Genomic DNA, 12,188 nt, shown 5'->3' on the forward strand with positions numbered 1-12,188 from the left:
TCTTACAGATTTCAACACAATCTTGTCAAAAAAATTGGTTTTAACTTGTTTGGAGATACATTTTGCAAAACCGAGTTTTCAGCGAGAGTTAAGATTTGGCGACTTTCACTCTGTCCAAATTTTGCAGAAAACATCGGGTCTCAACCAACATTTAGTGTTTTGTTACAGATTTCAGCGTAATCTATTTAAAAAAAGTAGTTTTGGCAGGTTTCCAGTTCCTTTTTGCAAACCCGTCTTTCCAGCACGAGTTGAGAAGGACTTGACGCATTTCACTATCTTGGCAAATTTTGCAGGAAACATCGGATATCAACCAAATTTTTAGTGTTTTCTTACAGATTTCAACACAATCTTGTCCAAAAAATTGGTTTTAACTTGTTTGCAGATACATCTTCCAAAACCGAGTTTTCAGCCAGAGTTAAGACTTGGTGCATTTCACTCTGTGTCCAAATTTTGCAGAAAACATCGGGTCTCAACCAACATGTAGTGTTGTCTTACAGATCTCAGGGTAATCTATTCAAAAAAACCAGTTTTGGCAGGTTTCCAGATACTTTTTGCAAAACCGTGTTTCCAGCACGAGGTGAGCACTTGACCCATTTCACTATCTTGCCAAATTTTGCAGGAAACATCGGGTACCAACAAAATTTTCGTGTTTTCTTACAGATTTCAACACAATCTTGTTAAAAAAATTGGTTTTAACTTGTTTGCAGATACGTTTTGCAAAACCGAGTTTTCTGAGAGAGTTAACACTTGGCGCATTTCAGTCTGTCCCAAAATTTTTCAGAAAACATCGGGTCTCATGCAACATTTAGTGTTTTGTTACAGATTTCAGCGCAATCTATTCGAAAAAAGCTGTTTTGCAAGGTTTCCAGATACGTTTTGCAAAACCGTCTTTCTATCACAAGCTGAGGACTTGACTCATTTCACTATCTTGCCAAATGTTGCCGGAAACATCGGGTATCAGCCAAATTCTAGTGTTTTCTAGCAGATTTCAACACAATCTTGTCAAAAAAAATTGGTGTTAACTTGTTTGCAGATAAATTTTGCAAAACCGAGTTTTCAGCGAGAGTTAAGAGTCTGTCCACGAGAGGACCAGGCAGGCGTGACACATGCCATCTCACCGATTTCTCTCAAACTTTCACAGATGATTAAGATCATAAAGTTATTCAAGAGTCCAGAGTAGTTTGGGCTCCCGATTAATTCCTGGGGTACAAGGGCTTTCACATCAAATCCCAGGGATAAAACCCCGAAATTAGCCTTAAAATTGCACTTCCAAAAAAGATCTCCCGCACTGATAGAATGCGGTGGATTTTAATCTCATTTCATCCAACAATTTTTTTAACCTTAAGCAGTCGAAGGTTTAAAGTTGGATTGATTTGAAATCATTCTCGCTAATCGAGAGCATTTCATAATCAACCACCTCACGCGACAATTTTAATAGACCGAAAATTAGGCTTTCTTCATTGCAAATATCTCCAGTGGGCAACGTTAAATGTCGATCAAAATATAATCACAGTAAAACCCAATCATAGTGCTACGTTTCTGACAAAAAAAAGTTTTGGCCTCTGTGAAATATTTGTGATCACATTCCTCCGAAGTGCGTGACAGGCAATGTTTATTTAAGCACTTTGTGATCACAAGCTGCTAGTTAATGAGCGGAATCAAATCGTGCTATGGTATATGTGACACCAATTGTTTTGTGTTTGGCTCTAAAAGTATTAACAGCTAGGTGTTTAACTGCATAGTTAAGGCGCTGAATTAATTGTACTAATTCGTAGATATTGACACAATTCACTGACAGTTATTAGTAAATCTAATTACACCGATTCGTGTTTTTATGCTGGAAGTCAACAGCTAAAAACAGAGTATGCGAGGTATATTTTGCACATTTTGTTACTTTCCATACTTGTTGAGTTTGACTAATGGTCGTGGGTCGTGGGTCGTGAGTACAAGTCGTGGGTCGTGGGTGTGGGTGTGGGTGTGGGCAAAAAGTCGTGGGTGTGCTTAATACTTAATAATAAAAATAACCATTTAAAATATTAAATATAATAATACATAAATTTTATACAACCCTGTCATTCATTCATTTAACTGTTCTTTCTTCTAGTTATTTTATTTTGTTTATTCAATTTACCCTACTTTACGTCTGTTTTATATCTGTTATCTCACTGTCAATGAAATTAGTTTCAGTTTCGCGACGCATTCCGAGATCTCGTTTGATAACAAAGGGAAGAGAGATAAATCTTGTAATTACACACTGTGTACACGTTTTTCGAGCTGTGCGGTCTGCGGTCTGCGGTCTGCGTTCTGCATTTTCGAGGTCTGTGCTAACGAGACACCCTAGTTGCTTTGTACGATTGTACCAAAAATGATTTCATTTAGTAGAAGTACTATAACGTTAAAATTGCGACAGCGCTCGTGAATTCTATATTTGCGGCTAAAGTCAGGGGCCAAGGAACAGAAATGCCGAGATCTCGTCTGACAACATCAATGACAAAAGAATGATAGATAAATCTGGTAATTACACACTGTATATAGAAAGGAAAACTGATTGTGCACAAGTCGACTGACTCAAAAGGCACACACATAACCTCTGCCAGACTGGTAACTCGACAGTGGAGTATCGTAAACGCGATATTAGCTGCGGTCACACTACAGGGTTTTGTCCTAGGGAAACTTGACTTGTTGACAGTTTCCCTAGGAAAGTTGTGACCGATTTTTCCCTAAGTAAATTACCTCGGGAAGTTTTACCGTCTGGGGCTTGAAAACCGCAAGAGAACACAAGAATGTGCTGTTGATTTCCCTTGACAACTACCCTAGAAAGCAGAAAAAGGGAAAAATCAAATCCCAGAGTAGCCGACCAATGGACGCGCGTCGGCGATCGCGCTGGTGACAGATCCGGAATTATCGTGTTGTGAAACTAATTTAATGTAATAAGATTTATCTCGCTTTTCGTCGCGAAACTGAAACTATGATTTCATTGGCAGTGAGATAACAGATAAAAATAGACGTAAAGTAGGGTAAATTGAATAAACAAAATAAAATAACTAGAAGAAAGAACAGTTAAATGAATGAATGACAGGGTTGTATAAAATTTATGTATTATTATATTTAATATTTTAAATGGTTATTTTTATTATTAAGTATTAACCACACCCACGACTTTTACCCACACCCACACCCACACCCACGACCCACGACTTGTACCCACTACCCACGACCCACGACCATTAGTCAAACTCATACTTGTTAAATTTATTATCAAACTTAGGATGCACTTCAACTAATTTCCTTCTGGAGAAAAAACAGCTGTCATGCAAATTTAGGTGTGTGGTGTGACACGTGCTCCCGTCACATGTACTTGCATGAATTCAGAAATGAAATTCCCAGAGCTCGAAAAAAATAAACGTCCATCGTGAAAGTCAATCCACATTCTACTTTAAATAAACTTATTTTATTTCACCTCTGTAAAGTCTGATTGCAGGATTGTTTTCGAGGCAGAGATCCTTCAATCAAGCTAATGTAAACACCGTCGCCATGAAAAATAAACAAAGATAACTAAAAAGCACGGAGTCTTTTCTTCCCAGAGAAGTCTCGCCTTATTTTTTTTTAGTTACTTGGTCGATTTTTTAGAGCGCCAACTTAAAGCTATGGTTGCCCAATTGTCTTGTTCGTTCTCTTCGCATTCTAAGAGCACTTGTGATTTTTCAGCGAGATTTCCAGGGAAGAATGAATTATTCCCTTTGTCATCCTGTACGAGGGATATCAAATCTCATTTGCGACAACTGAAGGTTGCCCAAACATCTGTTAGGTCGGAAAAAGACCTCATTTTAGCTAGAGTGGGATTCTTTGATGTGATAGGGAACGATATGACAGTGTGTCCGAAGCATCGCGCTGTGTTAGGCACCTGGTGGAGACCAAGTCTCAAATGTTACCATCCTCTGCATGGCATTAAGCGACGAAAACCAGAAAGAGGAGCAAGCCTACAGACGTGTAAAGAGATTATAGAGAAATGGAGATTTCTTGTTCCCGTCGGTGCAGGTATGGTTTTGTTTTCATTTTTTGCTGTTTGGAATCATGTCTCTTGTAGAACCAGATAGACACCAGTGGTATTCGTTGTTCTTACTAAGTAAAATTACTTAAACTGGATAGGGAATTAACAGAATTTGTAAATAGTTCATTTCGCAGGTCAATATGACGATAACTGCTCACGTCTTGTGACAGAAAAGTTTCAACAGGAAACTGAAAAATAATTTTTTGACCATTTACTTTACGCACAAGGTAAAAGGTAGTCGATAACTTTCGACTTTAGAAATGGTTCAAGTTCTGTATTGGCTAGACGATCTTGCTTTTTTGGTCTTAAGGGAGCTACGTCACAACATTTTGAGTCATTTTTATAGTCGTAAAGAGTTGCCTTTATATAGAATGAAACCTTGAAATGATCGTTTTATAGGGCAGAAAAACACTAAAGATGCAAGAACGGAACAAGGATCGCTATTTGTTAAGAATAGTGAACTTAAAAACAAGGATTGCAAATGACGAACTTGAAAAAAAAACTAGGTGTCTCATCCAGTGTTTGACAAGCAATTGATAATTAGAAGGGTAAAAAGATCGCAGACAACGACAATGATTCTGTAAAAGGGGTTTCTTTTTGTTGCAAATCTACTATTTGCAATCGATGTAAAAAGACATATAATGCCGACTAATTTATGTAGTTGGACCCCTTCTCCTTTTCCCTTTTAAAGTATATTTTAATGTTTCTGCTACGAACTATTACAGGTATTTGCAAATTATGCCGCAGCGAACACGGTGCTGCTCTCGTCGTTGAACCCGCAGCACCGGAGCCTCAGCCCTCTCTTGATCCTACTGCAGTCAGCGAGCCTGGATTTACTCTGTCATCACTCCGAGAACAGCCTAGTGAGGTAAATTTTCTTCTTTGCATTTTTCCTCGGTTTCTTAAGGAAAGGGAAAACGAACGCACCCGCAGTATATTATATTTTTGCGGTAATGTATTTTTTTTTTTAATTCTATAGGCAATACCAAACCCACAACTCCCAGCGGGGGCAGATGATGTAAATTCTGAGGCACCTTCATACGCCGCACAAGAGGTCGGTCCCGGGATAATATCAATTCTGCAACTCAGCAACTCTGCGATCTCAGATTATGCAAGTTCAGAGGCTCTTTCGTCCTCTTCACAAGAATCAGTACCTGAGATCGAAACGTCGCTAGAATGGCAGCCAACTCCTTAAGTACAGCATAGGCTTCACTTTCTGAATAACTTTCTCCGGAACTCTGTGGACGGAAGAGTAAGTCCCATTCGATCTCAGCTCTGTACAGATGTTTTGAATTTGTCTCCTTCCTCAAGTCGCTACTACAAACGTAAAGCAGTGCAAGCAGTAGAGACAGTACTGGAGGCAATTGCGCCACAGCGGTCCACTTGGCTTTTCAATCGGGTTGTTGAGAGGTACAGCAGTGGAAGGGATGGAAACAGGCCAGATAATCAACTTCTTGGAAGACTGGTAAAGCTCTATGAGAAGCAAATTCATGGTATACCAGACAGCAGATACTCTCTATTTTTGTTTGTGACCACTCGAGGTCTGAATTATTGACCTTAATTCCGGGTCTTACAAAATGGAGAATTGACGAAGCAAGAAAACGCGCTTTTCTTAACGAGCCTGGTCAACAAATAGAACCACCACAGATCAAGCGAAGTAGAATGCACCCAGCAAAGGTTGACCACTTTCTTGATTTTGTTTCTAGTCCGTCTTTTTTGCAAGATGTCGCGTACGGAACAAAAAAGTTGAAACTTTCCGATGGTGACACACTGGAAATTCCTAATGTGGTGGGAACTGTGATAGCATCGAGACTTGTCCAACTGTATACATCGTACTGTTCCGAGACTGGATTTCAACCTTTAGGTCGATCGACGCTGTTTAACATACTGAAGGTAAGCAGTTTCGAAAATAGAAGAAAGTCTCTCGATACGTAATTAAGGCAATTCCATCGTTGATCCTTATCAATTAGTAAACAAACCGACTTTGCTCTACCTACATTTCAACATTGTCTCTACTCCGTTAAGGTACCTTAGTCCTAAACACCGGAGTAGCATTGCTACTAGTAAGGAGATCGATGTACAGATCGCTGCCTATGATCGATGTTAAGATCTAAAGAAAACAGATATTGCATCGATAACGTTATTATTTTCACACTTATGTCACTAGGTAGGTGTACCACGTGCGAGATAGTTTTAGACACAAGTAAAGTTCATCGTCCTATTTGTGTGATGCACCTTCAAAAATAAGATAGATAGACTAACAGGCATGACATGCGTCAAACGTTGCAGTTGAATTCTTTTTTTCAAAAGGTATGCGCGGCTTCTAAAAAGAAATCGCTCAGAGGGCTGGATAGCATTCAAACAGATGGTGTGTGTGCCTTTGCCACATTAGTAGAAACAGCAGAAAGGTTACGCTCACTCGGTAAGTAAAATCGTTAAAGTTAGCAAATGCTAAAGAAAGAGCAACTTATTAGACCGTAAAACTGTTAGGGATTTTCCTGGTAATAAAAGGTTTGAAAAATACTTTATTCCCTTGTTATGCGTAAATGAATGTTTTTATATCAGTTTTGTAGCATCTGGAACTACATGCATCAACTGTCAGGGCTTTATATATATTTCTAAATATATACCTTTTTAGGTCTACAAGAAGAAGGAACGAAGGATATGAAACGCCGCTTGAAGAGTGCGAGGCAGTATTTAAAGACCGATTAGAAAATCCACTTAGCAAGGGAGAGTCCTTGTCCTGACCACTGCCAACAATTTGCCTTGAGCAGTTCCGATCCAGAATTCCACGGAAGCTGTGCGCATCAGCACACGGTCAACTGTGATCGATGCGAGGATCTTAAGAATGTAATAGCAGACCTTCAGTTGGCATTTGACTCACAAGAAGTCAAATTCAGGTGATTATATGTGTTTACAGTTGATACCATCTGGTTTCCTCACAACCTTCGAATGCAGTATGCAACTGAAGTCCACGATATGTAACTAGCAGTCAAAGATGACGTGACAAATAACTATCAATCTCAGTGTCATATCACAAAGGCTGGAACGGATTTTTATCTTCTTAAACTTTTATGAAATGCTTGAGAACTGAACCGTCTTTAAGGTTGTATTTACCAACTTGTTTTCAAGTGGAACCTTGAGAAGAATTTACCAAACAATATGCAAGTTTTCAAATCTCAAAAGAAAGCATATTATCTAAGTTATATTGCTATACGTCTTTTAGCAGTAAAGACCAGCTGGAAGAGTTACAGTACGATGTGGATAACGCAACTCCTGACATTGATAGATGGAAAGCGCATATCCTCAGGGCGGCTCACCAGAACACTGCAAAAAGTGCGGTTATCGAGAACCCGGCCAATAACCAAGTACTTATCATTATGGATTGGGCAATGAAATTTCTCCCAATCGGTTACCGGGAAACGCAACGAGATTGGTTTGGGAAGAAAAGAAAGTCATGGCATGTTTCTGTTGCTGTCAAAAAGGGGGATGACGGAGAAATTAAGGTAGAGTTTCAGTTGCGTCTGGGCGTAATTTAGCTAAGATCGACGTCTAGTAAAAAGAAAACTTACAACTGATTTATGATTGGTGTTCATCACGCCAGCGCAACAGAAGGAGTGATAAACTAATCTAGTGGTCATCATACTCACTTAGATCAACGCAATAACGTGAAAGCGATGCCACAACCAAGATTTTTGCAAACGTTATATCTGTGAAGAAGACATTGGCCAGAAAAAGTTGATTTACACATTGTACGCAATTTTTGGATGTAAAAATGTTGGGTAAACCGAAAATGCAAGTACCTGCTTTCAACAAATTCCCTATTGCGTAGGTTCTTTCAAAATATAGAGCTTTACCTCAACATTAGCTGCAAGCCTAACGGTGACAATACTAATTAGGTAATACAATCCCGTTTTTTCTTTAGACAAGGAGCTATATCCACCCTTTTCGACAAATGCACCCAAAACTGGTTTGCAGTGGCATCAATCCTGGAAAGTACGCTTGTGGCCTGAAAGGCTAGTTATTCTAACCTCAGTGAAGCTTTCTTGCGATCCGATAACGCTGAGTGCTACCACAATGCGTATCTTATTCTGTCATTGCCAAGTCATGGTGAGCGTGTCAGAATCAGAATCTTGCGCTATGACTTCAGCGATCCCCAAGCCGGCAAAGATGTTTGTGACCGCCGTATAGCCACTCTTAAAAGTCACATGCGGCGATTTATAAACGAGGGAAATGACATTAACACCGACAATGACATGAAGGTTGCAATTGAATCGTATTGTGGGGTAAAGGGCTGCTATGCCACTGTAGCAGAAATCCAAGATTCTTTTCAAAATATGACGAAACATAGCATGACTGAAATTCAAGCACTGAACAATTTCTTGTTCGAGTCAGCAGGACTGAGAGCTTGGAAGGCATACAATGTGGGCACCGGCAGGTTTTTTTTTCGCTGGCACAGCTTCAAAAGTATGGTACTCCACAAGGTCCCACTGGTATCAAAGAACTTCAGCGATTTAGCCAACTGTTACAAGATGTCGGCACGTTTCGTGCAGGAGCAACGCAGGCCCAAGATATCGGACCATTAGCGCCAACGGAGGTGCAAATAATGCAATCAGGCGAAGCAGAGCCAGCAACGCGATCGATCGCCTCCCATTCCCGCCCTGAACAAGGATGTGTCAAAGTCTACAAGGAATTTAAAGGTCTAGAGAAACATCTCGATGTTGGACGCCACCTGATCAAGTTAGAAAGAGAATCGGACTATGACAGCATTATAACAAAGTGGGCAGAGACCTGTAAAACTGTTACAAGAGACCATGTGGAAGGTGAGGTTGGTGGTGTACCGTCAGTAACAGAATCCTCATCAGTATCAGCTGACAATCCATCACTGGAGGTGGGTTGGGAAATGAAGAAATCAAAAGAAGTCAATCCGATTTTCCGAACGCGTTCGCTCTTATTTGCAGGAAACATTCTTCCAAGGAGAGGAAACCGGTGTTAAAGCAAATCCCGCTGATATTGCATGTAAACTGAGGAGTCAAAGATCGTCAAATGGAGATAAATTGTTTTCAAAGGAAGAATGGCTTTCAACACATCAAGTTGCAAGATATTTCAGCAGGCTGTCAGCCCTTAACAAGAGTGGTGTCTTGAAGCGAAATGTAACTGCTTCCCAAGAGGAGAAAGAGGACCTTGATGATTATATCAGCGAAGTAGAAGCAATGGAGACAAGATTCCAAATAGGAAGGGAACTAGAACTTTAATTTAAAACGTGTATTTTAATCGAAGTAATCTCTATTTAATTATGAATAACCTGCAAAAGGCACTCATGGATACCGTGAGGTAAAAAGTACCGTCTATAATATCTGGCAAGGAGCCTGGCAAAACAGAGGAAAGCACAGCCCTCTACATTTGAGTACCACAACGCTACTAGCAACTCCTTGCCACATAACAAATATAGCAATGCGAAATCAATTGTAACAGCAATGAAACGTGCAAATGAGCTTAGCACTTATGTCCCCTAAATACATATAAGAGGCTGGCTCCAGTCCTAACGTGAATAATTGTGAGCAAGACTACTATGGGATACTCCACAAACGCTTACCAAAACAAAATAATCTGCAACAATCAAAATAACAGGGGCATCTTTCAATCTAGCATATAGACTTGAGCAGCTCTTTCCCTACCTATTAAAATTTTGTAGCAACTGAAGTATTTTGTAGTAAGTTCTCAGTTACTTCGTTCGCACTTCTGTTCTTTCAAAATTGAAAATATTGCATTCGAAACATGAATCTTCAAATGCAGTCTTTTATTATTCTCGGATTGGTTAATAATACCACAAAACATAATTTAAAGGATTGATTATGGCGCGAAGATAATAATTTACCGTGAAATAGTATCTAACAGTAAGTGCGTGGTAGTCAAACCTAAAAGATAAGAATGGAATTAAATTAAATGTAATTAAATGAAACTAAAAGAAAACAATGGAAAAAGTGCGTAAATACTAACTAATACTGCAATAACTACAATTTCATGGGTCTAGTTAAATCACCCTAGTTCCCACATCATAGTTGAATAGAAATAGAGAAAACTATGATGAATACAAGCACAAAGTGACAAGGAAACTGATTGATTACGTGCTTTCTTTTATCTTTGTTTACTTTTCATAGCGATAGTTTTAGATTCACCTGATTTCAGAAAAATACTCGTGCCATTAGATTTTAGTACAGTAAACAAAAATAACTTGAACTTAAGTCGAATATGGATTGCCTGTCAAAGAGAGACTTTTATTTTTTCGAGCTCAGTGAATTTTATTTCTGAATTCATGCATTGAAGTACATGTAACAGAAACACTTGTCACGCCGCACACCTAAATTTACATGACGGCAGTTTTTTCTTCGGTAAGGAAATTACTTTAAGCGCGCTCCATGTTTGAAGATAAATTTAAGAAGTATGAAAAGAAAAAAATTTACAAAAAATAGTTGGCATACTTTGCTTTCAGCTGTCGACTTTCAGTATATAAACACGAATCGGTGTCATTAGATTTGCTAGGAGATCTTCTTAAGTAACTATCAGTGAATTGGGTCAACATCTACGAAATGTACAATTAATTTAACGCCTTAGCTATGCAACTAAACATCTTTTAATATCTTTAGAGCCGAAAAACAAAACATTTGGCGTCACATATACCATTAAACGACTTGATTCGCCTCGTTAACCAAAAAGTGGTCAAAAAGTGGTTAAATCAACTTTGCCTCCCACGCACTTCGGAGGAATCTGATCACAAATATTTCACAGAGGCCAAAAATTTTTTTCGTCAGAAACATAGCACTATGATTGGGTTTTACAGTGATTGCATGTTGATCGACATGTAACGTTGCCCATTGGAGATATATGCAATTAAAAAAGCCTAATTTTCGGTCTCTTAAAGTTGTCGCGTGACATGGTTGATTATGAAATACTCTCGATTGGCGAGAATGATTTCAAATCAATCCAACTTTGAACCTTCGATTGCTTTAGGTTCAAAAAATTGTTGGATGAAATGAGATTAAAATCTACCGCATTCTATCAGTGTGGGAGATCTTTTTGGGAAGTGCAATTTTAGGGCTAATTTAGGGGTTTTATCCCTGGGATTTGATGTGAAAGCCCTTGTACCCCAGGGATTAACCGGGAGCCCAGACTACTTTGGACTCTTGAATAACTTTATGATCTTAATCATCTGTAAAAGTTTGAGAGAAATCGGTGAGATGGCATGTGTCACGCCTGCCTGGTCCTCTCGTGGACAGACTCTTAACCAAGGGAATTGCAGCCACCGAAATAAATGGAAGAGGGTTCAACGGTCCAAACTTTCTACAGCTTCTAGAGGATCATTGGCCCTTGGAGCAATGTGTACCCGATATGACAGAAGTAAACAGAGAGCGAAGAAAGGTCCAAATCACATGCACCGCTGCTGTCTACCAACCTACCAACATGGAGACGACTGCTCAGAGTGACAGCTTACGTTGTTCGATTCTGCCGCAACCTCCGCCTTAAGTCAAGCCAGCAAAATGATAACAGTCAAGTGCAAGTTGGTCCACTTGGTACAGAAGAGATTCAGGACGCCGAAGAATACTGGGCAAAGGAAGCACAGACTGGCCTTTCAGGTAGAATAGAGAAGGGAGACTCCAAAACACTTAGTCCATTCACTGACGACAAAGGCATCATAAGAGTTGGAGGTCGCGTCGATTCTAATCTATTATCCTATGATGGAAAAAGTCCAGTGCACACAGAGTAGGTCACCCAGGTGTAGCTGTAACAACGGCAAAAACCAGAAGAAGGTACTGGATAATCAAAGGAAGCAATCTTGCCAATGTTATTAAGGGCCGATGTACCTTCTGCAGAGAGATGTAAGCAAAGGTGGAGACCCAGCTAATGGCAAATTTACCCAGTTGCCGCCTACAACCGTACACCCTTCCTTTCCTGTACGCGTCATGTGACTACTTCGGACCCATTAAAGCTAGGGTTGGTAGAAGCAAAATGGCAAAGCACTATGGAGTAATATTCACGTGCCTCAACACGAGAGCAGTTCACTGCGAACCTGCTACCGATCTGACCACCATGGAATTCCTGCAGGTTCTGAGAAGGTTCTTCTCGTATCGTGGTTACC

The 12,188-nt window shown here is 39.7% G+C and overlaps 1 pseudogene across 1 annotated transcript; it reads left to right on the plus strand.

Annotated features, from left to right (window-relative positions):
- Positions 1–2,151: 2,151 nt before the first annotated feature.
- LOC148718839 (uncharacterized) lies at positions 2,152–12,188 on the plus strand (annotated as a pseudogene). The gene is made up of 7 exons (XR_015994166.1): positions 2,152–4,038; positions 4,777–4,919; positions 5,031–5,944; positions 6,362–6,473; positions 6,690–6,951; positions 7,278–7,557; positions 7,977–12,188. The product of XR_015994166.1 is annotated as an uncharacterized LOC148718839 (transcript).

Source organism: Stylophora pistillata, chromosome 12 (genome assembly GCF_964205215.1).
Source record: "Stylophora pistillata chromosome 12, jaStyPist1.2, whole genome shotgun sequence".
Lineage (NCBI taxonomy): Eukaryota > Metazoa > Cnidaria > Anthozoa > Scleractinia > Pocilloporidae > Stylophora > Stylophora pistillata.